The 21,849-nt window shown below is 40.5% G+C and overlaps 1 protein-coding gene across 1 annotated transcript in view; it reads left to right on the forward strand.

Annotated features, from left to right (window-relative positions):
• XKR4 (XK related 4) overlaps positions 1-21,849 on the forward strand; it is a 271,741-nt gene that overhangs the window by 225,511 nt on the left and 24,381 nt on the right. The window lies entirely within an intron of this gene.

Consider the following 21,849-nt stretch of genomic DNA (forward strand, 5'->3'; position numbering starts at 1 on the left):
GCATCCGAAGAAGTGAGATTTTTACCCACGAAAGCTCATGCCCAAATAAATCTGTTAGTCTTTAAGGTGCCACCAGACTCCTTGTTGTTTTTGCATACATGCTGACACACATGAAAATTCCTGTTCTGGTGGCATTGTTGGCTACAACATAGGAAGATCTTCCTTTTCCCCTCTTCTCTCCTCATCTTATTTTTCTCCCTTACTTCTAGCACCCCTTTTCATTTGCTTCCCTTTAATTTTTCCTTCTCCTTGTCCTTTTCTCCCTCCCCTTCTCCTTTTTCTGCTCTTCGTCTCTCCTTTTTTACCCTTCTCCCTATCCCCCTCTTCCTCTTTCTTCTCTCTTTCCACATTCCTTTCCTTCTCCACTTGTGTTCTCTTTGCTCTTCATTTCTCTTCTTTGCTCTTTACTTTCTCCCTTTTTCTTCCCTGCTGTCCCTTTCCATCTTTCTCCCTTTCAAGCTTCATTTCTTCTGCTTCCTTTTCCCCTGTACTAGGCTGCAACCACTAGAGGGAGGTATGATCACATTCACTTGAAGAGCTTCAATAGTGGCATTCCAGTGAAAGGCAGTGTTTGGGATGGTGGACAGTGACACATTCTCAGAGCCTGCACTTCATATTGCTACATAGGTCCTGTGCTAGAAGAAGGGATTGGTGTTATGACAGACTGGATGAGGTGCTTCACAGGCATGTAAGAAAGCAGGTTCCCTGCCCCCAAACAGCTTATAGTTAATAGCACTACAGCTGGCAAGCTAAATAACAAGGTGATGAAAGATGGTCTTATTAAGACACAGGACATGCAGTCCTGGTTTCATCATAGACTTAACAAGTGACCTTGGGCAACTCACTGTAATCTCTCTGTGTCTGTGTCTTCATCTGCAAAGTGAGGATAATACTTACCTGCCTTACAGGTGATCCCCAAAGGAAATGTTTGTAATCCATACTCTAATCATTTGGCAGAAGATACAATATCATCACTAAGAACTGCTATTGTTTATTTCATTTGATACTTTCCCTAAATGGCCTAGCAATCTCCCAATATAGCGTGCACACAAAAATTTGATATACTAGACTCCTTCCTGTTTCTCATCCCCACTCCATTGAATGAGCTATTCATTTGGGGAAGGACAAAAGCAAATGCTGTTTACAGGATAGTTACTGTGTATTATATCTATCAATCATTCCTATGTCCTATAAATACACTTTAAGAAATAATTAAAATAAATATAAAAATATGAAAGCAAGCAGACTGAGACATGCCATCAAGTAGAGGTAGAGAATTGCTTGTCGCAGCCAGTAATGACGTGTGTATTGCACTGTTTCTTTTCAGTGGAAATAAAGAGCTAAAAATGCAGCATTTCTTTTGCTGTCATGATGTAAGTGATAGCTCTGGTTGACATTAAGGGCTAAATTTTAAGCCATGGGGCCCCTCTATTGACCCAGAAATGCAATTTGCATGTCTAGGTTCTTGTGTACACTGTGCAGCTTGCCACTCCAAATAGACAACTGAGCACACAATAGGACACTGAGATATTTGCATCAAGGATTTTGGTCTTGCAGGTGTCTGATGAGTGTGTACAGTTATGGGAAATGAATGCAGGAGTGAGGCTGAAGCCCCGAACCCCATCAGGCACCTCGCGCAGGGCTGAAGCCCTGAGCCGCAGACCCCCGCAAGTGTACCCCAGCTCTCGAACTTCTGAAGATTGTTGCATGTGGCTCAGAGGGCCAGTAAGTTTGGCCATCCCTGCCATACTCTTTAAAGAGTACCAGCCTACTTTGATCTCCGAAAAAAGCTTGGTTTGAACAAGTCCCTGCAGATCAGTTTAGATGTTGTGTCAGGGCTGTAGCACAACATTCTACTTACACTCACAATTCATCTGCTAGCAAACCTGTCAAAGCACTTGTTTCAACAGTTTTGAGATCACTTCCTGATTATGCTCCACCAAATCTAAACCTACTGTTTCTTTAGCAGTGTCAGGGTTCCTCCCTTGTTGCTATATAAATTTAAACATACAAGAGTGTCTTTCTAGTCAAGGTTACAATAATTCATATGAGCTGTCATATTTGGCAACTATGTTTTATATCCTGTGCTCCTTCTCAAATTTTTTTTAATTACTATCTTTTGATTCTGACTAACCCATGTCTTTCCAAACACACACAAGTGGAAACTCTGAGGCTTCTATTGCTAAACAATGGTGTTTCCCATTTATATGTTGTCAGGGAGTCTAAATACAGCCCTTTAAATTACAGCATCCATACAGTAGAATCCCTAAGCAGTATCTGTGAATCTCTCCATATTCTTTATTAATCGGGCCCATCTTTTAATTGACATTTGGCTGAATGCTTCCTGCTTATCAGTAGTGTCTGAGTCCACAAAAGTAGAAAAATTGTAGGAAAGCTAGAAATCTTTGAAACTGGAAAAGGACCCAAAGTGCAATGGCTTATATTTTCATCTGTGTACTTATTTTGTCTCCTCTCTCATGGTTGGTCTATTAAAAATAAAGATTCATACATTTGATGCTGTTCAGTGGCCTATAGCAAATGAGTATTGGAGGCACAATCAGATTCCCAGTGTATCCAATGTATGAATCCACATCATAATGGCAACCACTATAATTGGCACACTTATTGGCAGGTCCAGCATAGAGTCCAAGGACTGAACCAGCTTGGAAAGTTGACTGCCCTCTTGCCCTTAGACATGACTTCTTGTGTTGTCTCCTCATCTCAGTCCTGTGTGGTAGATACAGGAGCTATAGATTCCAGGGCTGTCAAGATCTGGCTGGAAAGTGGAAATCCCTTCTTGCAAAAAAAAAAGTCCTGTTTTTGAGAAATGTTTTGTCCTGAATTGGGATGAAAACTCAGAACTGCAGAAGTTTTCACATGAAGGTGATTTTCAGAACCATTCTGTTCGGAGAGAAGTGAAAAGGACTTTTTTTCCACTTGCCAGCTGTCTACCTGGGAGGCGATTGTCAATTTCACTTTATACCTGTAGGGGGAAAGTGAAATTGACAAGAGCTTTCCAGGCAGGTTCCACTAGCTGAGCACCCAGGCTCTCTGCTTTGCCCCCAGAGAGGCAGAAATGCGGGGGGAGGAGAGGAGCAAAGAGCAGCCACTCAGCGTGCCAGCCCCCACACACAGTCTAGCTGTAGCTTTCTGCATCTCTTATGAGGATATTATGTGATACAGTGCCAAAAGCCTTACTAAAGTACAAATATATCATGTCTACTGCTTCCCCCATCTACCAGGCCAATTACCCTGCCAAAGAAGGAAATTAGATTGGTTTGGTGTGATTTGTTCTTGATAAATCCATGTTGGCTATTACTTATCTCCCTATTATCCTCCAGATTTGAACAAATTGACTGTTCAGTAATTTGTCACAGTGTCTTTCTGGATACCAAAATTAGGCTGGCTGGTATATAATTCCTTTGTTTTCCTTTTTCCCTTTTCCAGAGACAAGTACTACATTTGCCCATCTCCACTCCCCTGGGAACTTAACCATCTTCCACAAGTTCTCAAAGATAATTGTTAATGGTTCAGAATTTGCTTCAGCTGGTTTGTTAAATACTCTGGGGTAAATTTTATCAGGCCCTGTCGAATTGACTACATTTAACTTATTTAAGTATTCTTTAACCTGTTCTTTCCCTATTTTGACAGAAGATCCTTCTCCCTTCTTGTTAATATTATTTGTATTAAGCATCTGGTCACAAATAACTTCTTTAGTGAAGACTGAAATAAAAAAAATCATTAAACACCCATCCTTCTCTGTGTTGTCCATTATTAACTTTCCTTCCCCACAAAGTAGTGGACTATACTTCACTTCATCATTCTCTTACTTCTAATGTAGTTATAGAACCTCTTTTTATTTTCTTTTACGTCCGTTGCTAGTCATAACTTATTTTGTGCTTTAGCCTTTCTGATTTTGTCTTCCTGAGCTATTCTTTTGTACTCATTCTTAGCAATTTGTCCTTGCTTTCACTTTTTATATGATTTCTATTTGATCTTCAGATGTTTAAAGGGTTCCTGATACAGCCATGTTGGTCTCTTGCTTTCTTTCCATCTTTTCTTGGCATCAGGATTGTTTGCTATTGTGCCTTTAATATTGTCTGTTTTAGAAATTGCCAGCTCTTCTGAACACCATTTCCCTAAAATGTCCTTCCCACGGAACCATATTTACCAGTTCCCTGGGTTTGTTGAAGTCTGCATTTTTGAAATCCACCATCTTTATTCTTTTGCTGTCATTTTTTATTTGCTTAGAATTATGAACTTTATCATTCTGTGAACACTTTCATCTAAGCTGCCTTCCACCTTCAAACTCTCAACTAGTTCTTCCCTTTTTGTTAAAATCAAATCTAAAATAGTTGCTCCCCAATTACATCTTCCACCTTCTGAAACAAAAAGTTGTCCCCAAAACATTCTAAGAACATCCTTACATGCTTTTGCTTAATGGGGATGAATTTATTTAGTTTAAGGATAGACATGTGCTTTAGTGCTATGCAGAATAGGGTGGCCTTAGCTGTTATTGTTAGATAACTGGTGGGGAATGTATTGTAGTTGTTAAATGACTTTTAAGCACATCTTTTGGACAGAAAATATTCATTTTTTATTTTACAGATGCCTTTTTCTTCATGTTTTTTTGTTCAGAAGCTTTAGCCCTATCAAAACAGAAAGTGTACATCTTTCAGGTAACAGTAGTCTCTGATCATTAGAATGAAAAGAGCTGAAACCCCAAAGACTACTTCATACAGAGATCCAGACACAACAATAAGTAAATTATTTTCAAAGCCTCATTCTATTGTGTGTTTGTTCAGACTAGGAAAGTGAAAGATATTGTCATTCAAAACTCCTTCCTATTTGGCAGAGAGAGAAAATCTGATTTAATGAGAAAACCGTTTTAGTTAAATATTACTATGTTCACATAAAGATTTAATCATCAAACACAAAATCATCTGGGTTATATTTGAGTGTATCAATGTTTGAAACCAAAAGCTCATATTTCAAAAATGACCCATTTTGCTGTCATTATGAGAGGCAAAAGAAGTCTCATATCAAACCAGCTGATATTCAGTAATGTCTCCTTTACTGATGCAGGAATAGAACTCTTTAATTTTATTCATCTGGAGCGTACTTAGGATATATGGGAGTTAGAAGTTGAAGTTAGAATCAGAACAGTTGCTTATTTCAGGTTGGGGGAGTGTTTTACTCTTTTCAAATTACAATATGAACTGGTTTCTTTTATGTCCAATGGAATGGTTCGGTTCTGTAATTTATGTTGTTTGTTATTCATTAAGGAAAAACCAGCCGTTTTGTTATTAGTGGCTTAGAGAGATCTACCTGAATGTAAGTAACCCCACTTTGAAATTGAAACCTGGACCTGATCTGAACTGGACTTTGTCTTTATAATAGATTTAGCCAAAAACTGGACCCAAACATCCCTGAACTTTTGGGAAGTTTGAAATCTAGATCCAAATTGGTACCTTGTGCCCATCTCTAGTGATCTATATGTAATTCAGGAGTGGTTAGGGAGTAGGATAGTTTGGAGACTTACACTTGAGTCAGGATTTCTTGAGTGCTAGTGCTGTGTCCACCATTGAGTCACTGTGAATCCTTGTGCTAATCTCCTAACTTCTGAGGCTTATTTTACCCAATATAAAATGAGGGTGGTAATCTTAGCTACTGTATTTACCCTGCCTAAGCATGTATCTGGTGTTGCAAGGATTAATTATTCTATACAGCACTTTGAAGATTAGCACTATTTCAGTGCTAATTGTCTCAGTTGCAGGGCAAGCTGTGCTTTACATCAATTTTAGTCCCTCTGAAGTGCACCCTTCATGTGACGAGCGTTAAAACAACAAAGGCCTATACACCTACAGTAAAAAGAACAGGAGTACTTGTGGCACCTGAGAGACTAACAAATTTGTTAGTCTCTCAGGTGCCACAAGTACTCCTGTTCTTTTTACGGATACAGACTAACACGGCTGCTACTCTGACACCTACAGTAGAATCTCAGAGTTATGAACACCTCAGGAATGGAGGTTGTTCATAACTCTGAAGTGTTTGTAACTCTGAACAAAACACTAATGTTGTTCTTTCAGAAGTCTGCAACTGAACATTGACTTAATACAGCTTTGAAACTTTACTATGCAGAAGAAAAATGCTGCTTTTAACCATCTTAATTTAAATGAAACAGGCAGAGAAACAGTTTCCTTACCTTGTCAAAGCTTTGTTTTTAAACTTTCCCTTTATTTTTTTAGTAGTTTACATTTAATATAGTACTGTACTTGCTTTTTTATTTATTTTTTCCTGCTGCCTGATTGTGTACTTCCAGTTCCAAATGAGGTGTGTGGTGGACCGGTCAATTTGTAACTCAGGTATTCATAAATCTGAGGTTTCCCCTTATCTAAATCTTAACCTATCCCTGCTACCTTTGGTAAATTCCATTCTGCCTGGTTCCCACCACCTCTGGGCTAGGAGGAGTAGATTATGCTGCTGCAGCATGCCCTCTCTCTGTGTCTGCTGCTGGCCTTTCAGCCTCTTCCCTTCCTTCTTTAGGGGTCTCTTTAACAGTATATGGTCCTTATGTTTGGGCTGTCAGCCTTGGCAAACCAGCTGCATAACTCAGCCTGGTGCCTGGAAAATAGGATCTTTCCAATTAATGGCCCAGCCATTGTTATCTTCTCTCCCTTGAAGCTGTATAGGTGTCTTTTTGCTTCCATTGTTTAGTTTCCTGTTTGCTCCCTCTAACAGCCTCCTTTGATTTTAACTATATTCAGCCAGGCAGGATAATATCAAACCAGTAAACTGAGGTGCACATGATAGTATTAAAAATAATACAGATATTTCCCTGAGTCTCTGCATTATGCCTACCACACACAACAGTGCACTAAATGCCCCAATAACAACTATGTGGGTGAAACCAGACAATCACTACACTCTCGCATAAACTCACACAGAAAAATGATAAAAGACAAAAACACCAAATCATTCATGGGTGAACACTTGTCATAAAACAATCACTCTATGTTTGACCTCGCAGTAATCATCCTCAAAGGAAACCTACATAACAACCTCAAAATATGAGACTGGGATTTTAAAGTCATAACTTTGCTAGACACTAAAAATCATGGTCTTAATAAAGCCACTAGACTTATGGCTCATTACAATAATCTGTAACTGACTAACTCCCCTCCCCTTTCTTCTCCTATCACTGTAGAAGTGTTAACTGGCCACTTCACTTTGAATGGTCTCTTACAATATGCGTTAACTACTTATGCTAAACAATCTGTTCCACCTTGTATTTAGTTGTGACACTCTGCATACCTTTCCCAGACCTGAAATAGAGATCTGTGTCACTCAAACACTTGTCTCTTTCACCAACCAAAGTTAGTCCAATACAAGATATTATCTCACCCACCTTGACTTGCTATGTATTGATAGTAGGGATGTTGATTAATCGCAGTTAACTCACATGATTAACTCAAAAAAATTAATTGTGATTAAAAAAATGAATCACGATTAATCGCACTGTTAAACAATAGAATACCAACTGAAATTTATTAAATATTTTTGGATGTTTTCCTACATTTTCAAATATGTCAATTTCAATTACAACACAGAATACAAAGTGTACAGTGCTCACTTTATATTATTTTTATTACAAATATTTGCACTGTAAAAATGATAAAAGAAATTGTGTTTTTCAATGCACTTCATACAAGTATTGTAGTGCAATCTCTTTATCATGAAAGTGCAACTTACAAATGTAGGTTTTTTTGTTACATAACTGTACTCTAAAGCAAAACAATGTAAAACTTCAGAGCATACAAGTCCACTCAGTCCTACTTCTTGTTCAGCCAATCACTAAGACAAACAAGTTTGTTTACATTTACGGGACATAATGCTGCCCACTTCTTATTTACAATGTCACCTGAAAGTGAGAATAGGTGTTTGCATGGCACTGTTGTAGCTGGCATCGCAAGATATTTATATGCCAGATGCACTAAAGATTCATCTGCCTCTTCATGCTTCGGCCATCATTCCAGAGGACATGCTTCCATGCTGATGACGCTCATTAAAAAAATAATGCATTATTTAAATTTGTGACTGAACTCCTTAGGGGAGAATTGTATGTCTCCTTCTCTGTTTTACCTGCATTCTGCCTTATATTTCATGTTATAGCAGTCTTGGATGATGACCCAGCACGTTGTTCGTTTTAAGAACACTTTCACTGCAAATTTGACAAAATGCAAAGAAGATATCAATGTGAAACTTCTAAAGATAGCTACAGCACTCGACCCAAGATTTAAGAATCTGAAGTGCCTTCCAAAATCTGAGAGGGATGAGGTGTGGAGCATGCTTTCAGAAGTCTTAAGAGAGCAACACCGGAGGATTCTCAGCGATTTGAAGTATTTAAATCATGATTTGGGGACTTCAACAGCTGAGTTAAGGGAGAGAATTATTCCAGGAGTGGGTGGGTCAGCTTTTATGCCCGCATCATGTGGGAGGTCAGACTAGATGATCATAATGGTCCCTTCTGACCTTAGAGTCTATGAGTCTATGAACACTCTGATGCAGAAACTACAGAACCTAAACTGCCAAAAAAGAAAATCAACCTTCTGCTGGTGGCATCTGACTCAGATAGTGAAAATGCATCGGTCCGCACTGCTTTGGATCGTTATCTAGCAGAACACATCATCAGCATGGACATGTCCTCTGGAATGGTGGTTGAAGCATCAAGGGACATATGAATCTTTAGCACATCTGATACATAAATGTCTTGCGACGCCAGCTACAACAGTGCCTGTTCTCACTTTCAGGCACCATTGTAAACAAGAAGCAGGCAGCATTATCTTCTGGAAATGTAAAACAAACTTGTTTGTTTGGGTGATTGGCTGAACAAGAAATAGGACTGATTGGACTTGTAGGCTCTAAAGTTTTACATTATTTTATTTTTGAATGCAGTTTTTTTTATACATAATTCTACATTTGTAAGTTCAACTTTCATGATAAAAAGATTGCACTACAGTACTTGTATTAGGTGAATTGAAAAATACTATTTCTTTTGCTTTTTACAGAGCAAATATTTGTAATAAAAAATAAAGATAAAGTGAGCACTGTATACTTTGTATTCTGTGTTGTAATTGAAATCAATGTATTTGAACATGTAAAAAACATTTACATAAATGGTATTCTATTATTGTTTAACAGCACGATTAATCACATGAATAATTTTTTTAGTCGCTTGACAGCCTAATTGATAGTTGACATCAGCTAGAGTACTTGTGCTAGTTGGCTCTAAATTTTATTCTGGGCAACTGGAGACAATGTTCTCAGACGAGATCACTTGATTGTGTAATTCAGTTCTGTTGGTTTGAGAAAACTAGAGCCTATTGACCAACAAGGTGCAAGGCTTATCTATTTATTTAGTCCATGGCCTGAAGGAGTGATGTAGGATGAGTTGTGGTGGTGGATGGGAGCAAGTGGTGATTGTTGTTGTTATTTCACATGATAGGATCTCATAATGAGTTGATAATGGAAGACAAAAAAATGCCCTACAGACCATCTCTGCTAGCTCCTTCCTCACAGGCCACCATGGTTACAGATGAAGAGCCAGGGGAGTTGGCTAAAGCACTGGTAACAGAAGTCTTATAAAAGTATGGTCAATAAATACTTTTTTTTTTTTTAAAGACCATGTGTAGCAGGTGTACAGAACATCAAGAAAAGTTTCTTTGCCTCCCTTATGGAATCTTTGCCTCAAAGACTCACATAGTGGACCTGCTCTGAGTAGTCATTAGCTTAGTTGTTCTCATTGTTAGGAATTCTCATGTTGTTTTTCAGGACAAATCACTGAGATCTAGACTGTTATAGAAATAGAACAATATCTTAAAAGGAACAAACACTGAGCAGCCTTTTCCTGAATTTCAGTGAGAGCATTCTGGAGGTCATTGGCCCCAGGTCCTTCCTGATTAATGTAGGGAGATACCATGTCCATTGTTGGTGGAATCTGTCAGTGTCTCTCGCTAAAGCTTTCTAGCTACAGTAACTCCTCGCTTAATGTTGTCGTTATGTTCTTGAAAAAATGCAACTTTAAGCAAAACGATATTAAGTGAATCCAATTTCCCCATAAGAATTAACGTAAATGGGGGGGTTAGGTTCCAGGAAAAGAAATTTCACCAGACAAAAGCCATTATATACATATACAGTGTACATTTTAAACTATTTTAAACAAACAATTTAATACAATGATGATTGTGAAGCTTGGTTGAGGTTGAGATGGTAGAGTAAGAGGGTGGATCATCTGGCTGGTCCTCTTTCTGTTCTTTCCAAAGTGCCCCCACTCCACCCCTTCTCCCAAGGCCCCCCCGTGCCCGCCTCTTCCTGCCTCCACCCTGCCTCCTCCCGCCTCTGCTCCGCCCCTCCCTCCAAGCATGCCACGTCCTCGCTCCTTCCCCTACCCCCCCCAGCCTCCTGAATGCCACGAAATAGCTGATTGCTGCGGGTGGGAAGTGCGGGGAGGGAGTGGGGAGGCTGCACGCCATGTCTTCACTCCTCCCCTCTTCCCCCAGAGCTTCCTGAATGCTGCAAAACAGCTGATTGTTACAGGCAAGAGGCGTGGGAAGGGAGAGAGGAGTTACTGATACGTGGGGCAGCCGCCGGGTGGGGAGGCGCTGAAGGGGGGTGGAGGGGAGCTGATGGGAGGCTGCTGGCCCACCCTGGTTCCAAGCCCCCACAGCCAAACAACATTATAAGCAAACATTGCGCAACTTTAAATGAATATGTTCTCCAATAGATCAGTAATGTAGCGATGAAAAAACGTTAACCGGGACAGCGTTAAGTGAGGAGTTACTGTATTCTTAAGGAAGCTGATGTCAGGCCTCTGTACAAGAAGCCAACACCTAGTGCTGACAATCTTGGTAACTGTTGACCTGTTCCTGACCTCCCTTTTTAAGAGAGATCATTAAGATGGTGATACCAAGGCAACTCTGACTTCTGACAGATATCAGACTTCCTTGCTTAAATCAGACTCTGTACCAGATGACTGTAAAATAATGTAACACCAATTATTTAAAAACTCTCCTGAGGCAATCCCAGCAATTACAGGTCAATAAGACTAACTTCAGTACCGGGCAAATTGGTTGAAACTATAGTAAATATCAGACACTTAGATGAACACAACATGTTGGGGAAGAGTCAATATGGCTTTTGTAAAGGGAAATCGCACCTCACCAATCTATTGGAATTCTTATGTCAACAAGATATGGCAAGGTGACCTAGTGGATGTACTCAGACTTCCAGAAAGCCTTTGACAAGATAATATGGAAGCTGTTCTATAGCCCTAATAATTTTTGCTGCCCTTCCCTGAACCTTTTCCAATTCTAATTTATCTTTTTTTGAGATGGGGCGACCAGAACTGGCATGCACTATTTAAGGTAGAGGTGGATCGTGGATTTATACAGTGGCATTATGATATTTTCTGTCTTATTATCTATCCATTTCCTAATGGTTCCTAACCTTCTGTTAGCTTTTTTTGACTGCCACTGAACATTGACTGAAAAGAGTGATGTTTTTCAGAAAACTATCCACAATGACTCCAACATCTCTTTCTTGAGTGGTAGCAGCTAATTTAGATCCTGTCATTTTGAATGTATAGTTGGGATTATGTTTTCCCAGGTGCATTACTTTGCATTTATCTACACTGAATTTCATCTGTCATTTTGTTGCCCAGTCATCCAATTTTGTGAGGTCCCTTTGTACCTCCTCACTTAACTATCCTGAGTAATTTTGTATCATATGCAAATTTTGCCACCTCACTGATTATCCCTTTTTTTGCCATATCATTTATGAATATGTTGAACAGCACTAGTCCCAGGACAGATCCATCGGGGCACCACTATTTACCTCTCTCATTCTGAAAACTGTCCATCCTGCCTTTGTTTCCTGTCTTTTAAGCAGTTACTGATCCATGAGAGGCCCTCTTATGCCAAGACTGCTTACTTTGATTAGGAACCTTTGGTGAGAGACCTTGTCAAAGTCTTTCTGGAAGTCCAAGTACACTGTACCCACTGGATCATTCTTGTCCACATGTTTGTTGACCTCCTCAAGGAAGGAGGAAGTACTTCTTCACACAACACACAGTGAACCTGTGGAACTCATTGCCAAGGGACATTGTGAAGGCCAAAAGTATAACTGCATTCAAAAAAGAATGAGATAAATTCATGGAGTATAGGTCCATTGATAGCTACTAGGGAAGTTGGCTAGGGATGAAACTCCAAGCACCGGGTGTCCCTAAACCTCTAACTGCCAAAAGCTGGAACTGGACAACAGGGGATGGATCACTCATTAATTGCCCTGTTCTGTTCATTCCCTCTGAAGCATCTTGCACTGGCCATGATTAGAAGACATGAATCTGAAGTAGATGGACCATTGATCTGACCCAGTGTGGCCATTCTTATGTTCTTGATTAGCATGTAAACCTGGGTATAGAGGAGAAATTGCATTGGTTGCGTTAGCTGATTATCAGTTCTGGCAATGGCAGAAGGAAAGTGTTCTGCTCTGATTCTTTTAGATCCATCAGCAGCCTTTGATATCAGTCACCAAAAGGTATTGTTGCAGACACTAATGGGGTGGACAGCATTGCCCTTGAGTTGTTGTGTTATTTTCTGAGATGACCAAACAAGTAACTGCAGGCAATTGCTTTTCTGTCCTGAGGGTTCTTGTGTGGGGACTACTACCAGGGACTATTTTATCACTCCCTTCTGTTCTATGTTTTAGGAGGCATTTCCTGAGTCAATCCAGATAAGACTGTGTTAATGTTAGTCAGTCCAGGGAAGCTGCCGAAGGAGTTGACAAAGGTTATACTGAAGTCCCTAACTGAGGAAAAGTGATTTGATTTGTAACATAGGTGAACTTCCTGAGTTCTATTACTTGATCCTAGGGCTGCTTCTGGATTCTCAGATAGTGGCAATAGCCAAGTGCACTTTCTTTCTTTTGGGACTGTAATGTGTGGCTGCACCTTGAGACCACTCAGAAACTAAACTGCCTGCCTGTTAAGTAGCATCTCATGCAAGAACCATATTACACCAATGCTCCGGGATCTGCGCTGATTCCCTGTAAGTTTGGTGCTTGGGTATCCACTCCATCCTTCTACAGGTGACAGCAGCAGAAACACTAGACCTCCCGCGATAGATGAGTGGGCACTGTCAGCAGGATGTTCTTCCTGAACAAGAACATGAAAGGTCCTTAACTTTGGAATACATTTCCCACTTGGTCCACCAGGGTCTGGATTTAGTAACCTTCTGAGCTCACTGCAAAGCCTGTCTTTGCTCCCATGCATTTGTGTAGGAGATGGGATGAGGCTTGAAGGGATTTTATTATTATGCCTACCCTGGAGAGAATGTATTTAATTATTATTTATGCCAGGGCATTTTTATTTGCTGATGGAATGGGATTATAATTATTGTAAAATTAAATTATGTACGAACACCCCACACATGGATGGAAATTTCTTTGTATTATAAATCTAAATAAGTAAAATAATAAAGAAAATATGAAAATATAGTCTTGAACAATGCTTAAATTTTTGCCAATTATAACAATGTACAATTCCTCTTACTGAAATATGCTTTATATCCCTTTTAATCAGAGCTGCCATAGCTTTCAATTACTGGCAAATGCAGAGATGCTATAAATGTAACTTCTCTAAAAGATGTATACAGTGCAGATATTTATGAATGTTTCAGAACTGATTTAAAAAATGACCTAAACCTCTTTTAATACATGGTGAGGCATCATACAGAGTAAAAAGATAGAGCCTTGTGTGGATACAAATTTTGTATCCACATCCAATCGGCGATCCGCAAAAATGGTCAGATAACTGGATTTTCAGGGCTCTATTAACAGCTCCCGTGTGCCTGTGATGCAGGGCTGTTCCAACCCCCTGACCCCCACTTCTCCCCAGAGATCTCCTGCCCTGCCGTCTGCTCTGCCCCAACCATACCTCCTTCCCTTCTCCAGGAAGGGAGGCTACACTCCTGGGCCCTTGTGTGCAGTGCCACCCTCCCATTGGGGGGCTCAGACACCCCTAAACAGCTGCAGCAACTCTTGCACACACAGCGCTTGACTCACTACGCAGGAACACACGGTCACGCTCCCTTCTGGGGGTTGTAGTTTACTTCCTCCGTCCAAGCAAGCTGGGGACTACACTCCCAGAATGTCCAACGTGCTAATGCCACATATAGCTGCCAGCTGCTGAGTGATTAAGAGAGAGCCAAGCTGGAACCTGAGGTCTGGGTGACAGCCGAGGGTCCTGCGCGGATACAAAATTTGCATCCTCATCCAAGCCACGATCCGCAAAAATGGTCTGCAGATATAAAGCAGACATCTGCGTATTTGCAGGGCTCTATAAAAGGCACTGAATGTCCCAATTACTCACTTAGCATATATGTCATAAAGGATAGAACTTCAGGAATTAGAGAGCAAGAAAACATCTCCTAGGCTAGGTCACTTAGTACATTCACCCGCCAATGTAGCAAGAGCAGAAAAAGGTCATTTAATATTTTAGAGCCTTTTGTTTCCTTATTACAAGAAAACTAATGTGCTGTGTTTATTATAGTGGGAATGTTTGCTTTAGTTAAGGGTACATAATGGCTTTTATTCAAACAGTAAATCATTCAGACGTCATACAATGGGAAATGAATGGTGTTGTAAATTCTAAGTGTCAGGTGCTTTTTCTGAATTTAAGACAAGACTTTCTGAGGTAAGTGGTATTCTGTACTTTATTATAGCTATCCATAGTCTCACCACATTATTTCACACAACACACATAATAGTATGTGACTGTGTAAATTGTTCATATGGCATGATAAATCAGTCTTAAAAAAATAACAAAAGTTGCCCACAGTAGGCCTTAGCATGAAAACAGTGACTATTCCAGAATAACATTATAGCTATATTCCCTATGCAAATTAATCGGTGAATTTCCAAGCAGCACAGCAGGACTGTGATAACAAATAACAATTGGCACTTGAGTTGCATGGACCATACTAAAAACAGGTGCCTGCACCTTTCAAAACCATTCCCTACTGCTAGTGGGGAATGCAACTGCACGACTGTTCAGGGGCTTACATCCACAACAGCAGCATAATTGCCAATACATGACAAATGTTTCCAGGAACAATTGTCCAAATAAACCAGAGTTTGGGAACCTTGTAACCCCAGCAGCTGTAGGGATTTGAGGACATTCTGATGGTCCTACCAGGTCCTTCAGCCTTCCTCAACATAACCATCCCTCTTGCAAGCAGACATTAACTTTCTTTTACTCTTTTCTTAGAGAGAAATCTAGTGGCCAGCCTCCTCCTCTGGTCTAGTGTCCAATAGGCCCAATTCTCCTTCTGGTGTCATTGTGGTAGGCTGGCAGGTTTGCTGTCTTTTCTACAGCTTGGAATCTCTGTAGACCTCTTTTCCTTTTTCTCTCTCTGTAGATCATTCCAGTCCCTCCCTCTGGTCTTTCCTATTCTTTTCTCCCTCCTCAACCATTTTTGATTCCCACTTCCATCTCCTGCCCCTCTTATACTGTGTTTCCAATGCTTCCACCTCCTAGTACTGTCTTCTCCCACCTTTCTAGCTCCTGGACGATGACCACCAATCTTGCCACCCTTTGTTTCCCTGCCAAGATGGAAAAGACTGGATCGAATCAGTCTGGATTGAACTCAAACTCCAAACCTTTGGAGATTCATCAATTACATATGCTTTATTAGCTCTTATGCTAGAAAAAAAAATCAGAATGCTTTACTCATCCAAGCTTTGAGAGCTCAACTAAATTCAAAATAAAAGAATAAAGGAGTCGACAGAGCAATCACTTCTGCAACTGTAGTTCACAGACAAAGAAGGAAAGAATTTGAAAGCAACATTATTAATTTCAATTTCATCAATCATGATCATTTGCTGACTTCTTAAGTGATAGGGCTGAGTATAGTTTATTATTCAATTTATATTTATTTTTATTTAAAGTGTGATTATGGTCAAAAGTCTGTTACTCAACAGACCTACTGAAAAGGCTCTTTCATATCACTTGTTAATGAATTCACTGACAGGGAAAACAACAAAACAAAACCCTGAACCTCCACAGTGCCATTTGACAGCCACTTTTCAGAGTCCAACAGCACTCTAAGTCTCAATTGTAATATCAACCTTGGATTAAACCGTAGTTTGCTTAGTTATGATATAACAAATTATTTTTTTAATGCTGAGAAATTTGATGTGAAAAACTGTACAGGGTAACCTGTGAAATGGCTTTAGATGGAATTTCTCCAGCTTGATCCTCTTCAAATGCTTCCCTTTTCTGTCTTGTACAATCTTTGATGCTCCAAAGGCCCATGCCATGACAGGTCCATCTACTTATTGGATACTTCACCTCCAATCAGCACACAGCACACCGTTACATTTGATTTCTTCTTTTTCTAGCTTGATCAAGTTTTTTAAATGATTTTTCCTACCCTTAGGCAAAGTGTCCCTTGTGAACAAAATGTTCACAAGAATGTGCATGCAGTAAAAACTTGGGCCTCAGTCTACACAGACTTATGCTCTGATAAAATGTTCATGAGATAAATATGTTAGATAATTGATTACAAGGGTTTTAGGCTACTGAGAGCTGCATTTTTATGCTAATAGCTATACAAAATCAACATATTATTGAAAGTATTTTCCAATAGAGATTTACAGTGTTCTTCCTGAGGCAATGTAACAGGAAAATAATCCCTCTGTCTTCATTCTGAAGTTACTATGGGAGAAGAAAAGGTTTTAATACTGATATAGGGCCCAGTCCTGTACACACTGAAGTCAGTGTTCAAATGCATCCATTGATTTGAAGGGATGCAAGATTAATTTGAAGGGATGCAAGATAAGGACCACCAATTTTAGACTGTAAGCTCTTTTGTCTCATATAGGGCTCCCAACCACATAGTCAGCACTGACAGTAGTTAAAAATAAATATAACTAAATTTTCTCACACAGTAATGACACAGAGAGAGCAGTGATGTACTGACATTGTTGAGTATGAGGATGGTAACTATCTATCATGCAGAGAGCTTCTAATGCCCATAACTTCCATTGATTTCAATAGGAGTTCTGCATGCACAAGGACTGTAGGATTGTAATAACATTTTACCCAGGTTTGTTTTGCTTGAGTGCTTCTTTCCAGAGAAGGATGGTTCGACTTGGAGAGAGATCTAGAGTTGGCTGTTTGCGTTTCTTCACTAAATAACATGTTCTATTGACTGTGAAGTGTGTTGATACAAGCATGAGGGAAGGCACTTCTGTTAACAGGTACAGAACGATCCATAGGCAGCACAAACTTGATGTCTCCTTTAATTATTGGTAAAAATGATTAAGTAATAATTCTCTTGCTTGTTGAAAAAGGAATATTTTGCTGCAGATTTAAGGTAAGAACTATATATATACAAACATACATGGCAATCGACACAGTGTCGTTTCAGAGGTTTCAATGTTAAAAGAGGACAGAAAAACATACAAGCAGCACACCACAATTTTTACCATGTAAGAAGCAACTTTCCCTTCTTCAGAATGTAGAATAGGATTTAGTGTTTTGGGTTTTTAGCTGACATTCCTTTGAAGCCCTATACATGGTTTTCTGTAGATCTGAGATAGATGCATTGTAGCTAAAAAAATCCAGCTCAGATTTGCTTAGCGTCCTTGAAAACTGTGGTTAATAACATCTATTGATAAAAGAAGTAGAAGTTCAAGGAATTCTATCTGTTTTGAAGTCACTCATTTGTATCTAGGTAAATCACAAAGTACCTAATTCTCCACTGCCCTGCATCTTGTTTAGTCACTTACACTGCTGCTAAGTTGGTGGGAAACATTACTATTTTGATCAGGTAGCATATTGCACAGTACATATCTTTGCACAGGGGAAAATAACTATAGTAACAGTACCAAATCAAAATGATAATATTTTACACCCATGTAGCACCCATGCAGATGACTTCACAAGAGGCAAGGCAGTGAAAAGTGTGGAGTTCCTTTTTAATATAGTGAATTAAAAAAAGAGTCAAAGTCTGCTCTGAGCCACAGAAGGCTCGTGGTTTAAGGCATGTCCGTTTCCATAGCCAATGGTACATAAGAGAATGATGTGACTAGCATCATAGCTGACTTCCCTAATCCCAGGTATTCATTTTGCAGCTGGGTGCTTTAACCACTCAGTCACCACACCTCTCTAATATAGCATAGAGCTGGTTTAAAATCAATTAAACAAATTTAACCTATCACTTATAAGATTAATACTTAGCACTCAGATAATCCTTTCCATGCTGAAAGTACTGTACTAATGTTAATCTTCTCAACACTCTTTTGAGGCAGGTAAATTATTATCATTTTACAGAAGGGAAAAATAAGCCACAGAGGTGAAGTGAATTTCATGCATGAAATCAATGGTAGAGATCAGATTAGAACTCATGAATCCTACCTCAGTACCTGATCCTACAGACCCTACTGCCTTCATGTATGAAGATGGTGATTTTTCAGATTTTGAACCAAATAATGTTACAGAAAGTGGTAAAGGAGTGTACACTTTTGTTTCAACCTGGTCATAAAACAATAAATAGAATAAACAAACTAGTGTTTTGGGTTTGTTATTTTGTTTTTATTTAGAATTTTTCCTATTTCAAAACTGGGAATGAATTATAAATTTCTATGTATTTTTCAATTCAATAAAGACGGAGGATCTCTGAGCAAATGTGGCACATACCCAGTTACAGGTTAAAGGCCCAGTTCTCCATTGCTTTCCACCTTAGGTAGTCATTCACATATGAGCAAAAGTGGCCTAAAACACTCTCAATATAGAATGGCAGAATTTTGCACCCACTTTGCACAAATGTAAATAACTTTCCCAATGTAGAAGGCAGTGGAGAATTAGGCTGAAAGCACATAACACTCAATCCTTGATCCAACACCAGTGATAACTCACAATTAAATTGCCTACACAGTTCATGTGCTAGAACTCTACATTTCCAGTCCAACAGCCTGTCACTATGTTTAACTCATAGTGGTTATTCAGAGAAGAAGATAGAACTGTTAGGGGCAGGAACAGAAAGTCTAGTAATGGAAGATGTTCAGAAGGAGAAATTTTGGATAGGTCTATCAAAACAATTGGTTGAGCAAAAGAACAGACTCAGACTTTTAACTTCTCTCTTCATTTGTTGTGACTCTTTTTAAATAATATTTTTCAATGCTGCTAAAGTACCATGACTTAAAATTAAATGATCATAGTTCAACAGCCTGCACCCATAGAAACTCATCTCTGCATATTAGCACGGTTATAATAATTGCATAGACAATAGAGAAGAAAATAAGAAATCCCCAAAACAAAATAAATTCATGCCAGTGCAGCTGCAGCCAGAACTTGAACTGGGATGAATTGGAAAGGCTACCTGGTAGTCTTTAAGACTGGCATCTAATTCTTCAGAACGTCAGTTTACTTTTATTTTAAATTGAAATCTCTAGCCCACATGATTGTGAAGAAAATCAACCATGAAACTAGCATAAACCAATGAAGTGATGTTTGCCTGAGAATGCAGAGAACCTGAAACAATAACACTGAGAGGTGTGAAATGTCCTCTTCATGTCACTGTTGTAGTAACCCAGATGCTCCATGATGATTATTTAAATGACAACATTAACTGTTTCACTGAGGATCACAGCATGGAAGAAAGGAGAGGGTGATCATATTATGAGCATCTGTACCATCTACTGTGCCTGACGTTTCATTTTGGTCCTATGAATAGGTGGTGGTTGGGAAGAGTAGTACTCCTTTTCCCTCCTCTATCCGACCTGAACCTAGAAGCCAGAGGCAAGAGCAGAGCCTGGGATTTATCTGAGCCCCGCCCAGGAAAAGTCAATCCTGCTGAGCCCAGGGATAGCCAAGCTCCGACCCTGACCCAAGGTGCCTATTCTGCTCTAATGGTGGGTATGAGGCTGGCTGCTTCTCCTCCCTCTGCTGGTGCATATTAGCAGACTCAAATGTCGCTGCATAGGTAACACACACATCATGTTTTCAGCCTTTCCTTCACAACCATGAACAATAACCACATTTTTTAATGAAAGCTGAGATTACAGACTCACAACGTGTCTCTAGGAGTCAGAGTGCCTGTTGTGTCTATGCCTTAATTCAGTCCTGCTTGTGGGTGTGACTAATCTCGGTTGAGAAGAAGCCAGTCCTGTGGAGCCCAGCAGATCATATGTGATTAAATTTTGAACATCATCTGTACATTCTACCACGAGTCGTGTCTCATTTTGGCATCCCAACTGGGAGAAACTTGGAACTCCCCCCCCCTCCCCCCCTTCTCAAATTGAAACCCTGGTAGCAGCAGCCACCAGTATCCTGTCTTCTTTCCTCTGAATCTCTGCCTTATAGCTCCCTCGCACAGCAGGACTACTCTCCTCTGCTGCTTTTGATACAGTTTTCTCACCTAAAGTTAGTACCTACTGTAATGTTAGCACCCTCATGGCCAAGATGGAGTCTGCTTTGCAGGCAGCTCAGGCCAAAAAAAGGTGCGTGCAGAAACGAAGCAGGGAAGCTCCTTTCTACCCCAGGGGCACCTGTTACACACTCCCTGGAGTAAACACACACACACACACCAGAATAGTACAATGAATATAGGAAATGGAAATATTTATTTACAGAAAGATGAACAAAGAAAAACAACAGGGGGCAAGATAGGGGGAGTGGTAAAATAGGGTTACATTAAACATAAGGCCCCACAGGCCTAGTGGTACCACAATGTGAAAGGGCAGACACCAAGCAGAGTTCCAATCTGGCAGTGAGTCTTAGGTGCCAGTAAACGTTCAATAATAACCACCTCCAGTGCTGTCTTCTGCTGTTCTCTGCAAATCCACACAAAGAGACAGCCTCCATCCTTATTCCAGATGCAAAGTCACAAGCCCCAGTACTCACAGCCCCATGCAGCTCTGGGCAACACTGGTACAGGGCCCAGCTCTGGTTTGTCCTTCTCCAGTGATTCCTGCCAGGCACCGTGCTCCTCCTGGCTCCTGTCCTGAGGCATCCCCAGTTGGCTGCTCTGTCTCTCGCAGGTTTCAGAGTGGTACCGGTGTTAGTCTCTATCAGCAAAAACCACTGAGGAGTCCTTGTGGCACCTTACAGACTAACAATTTTATTTGGGCATAAGCTTTCGTGGGCTTATGGTTACAGGTTCTCAGCTGCTTAACATTATGAGGGCCTTAGCCCTCTTGTCTGGAGGTACAGATACACATACCGTATTTTCCGGCGTATAAGACGATCTTGTAACCCAGGAAAATCTTCTCAAAAGTCGGGGGTCGTCTTATACGCCGGGTGTCGTCTTATAGGGCAGGTGCTGAAACTTCCGAGCCGGACTGGAGAATCTGCGGTCACCGCATATGGTGGGGGGAGCTCAAAAATGGCCGCGGCCACATGAAAGCAGCAAGGGCGGAGCAAGCTGCAGGCGTCCGGGACGCCCGGGGTATGGAAAAAAGAGAGAGAGCAGCGCTGTGCCCAGAAAAACACACCTCTTTCACCCGTCTGGCCCACCCTTGTATCCTATTACCGTACCTCCTTCTCTGCCTCTCAGATCTCGCTCCTGAGGACTGCAGTGAAGCGGCGCAGGCACGCATGTGCGACATCTGAGAGGCAGAGAAGGAGGTAATAGGATACAAGGGCGGGCCAGACGGGTGAAAGAGGCGTGCTTGCGCTACCGCTCTGATAGTCTTGGAGACAGGGAGGGCTGGGCAGGCAGGGAGAGCTGACCAATCCAAGCAGGCTTTGTATACAACAACCAGCCAATCGCCGGTAAGGTACATCGCTTG

This window comes from Chrysemys picta, chromosome 2, assembly GCF_011386835.1.
Source record: "Chrysemys picta bellii isolate R12L10 chromosome 2, ASM1138683v2, whole genome shotgun sequence".
Taxonomy (NCBI): Eukaryota; Metazoa; Chordata; order Testudines; family Emydidae; genus Chrysemys; species Chrysemys picta.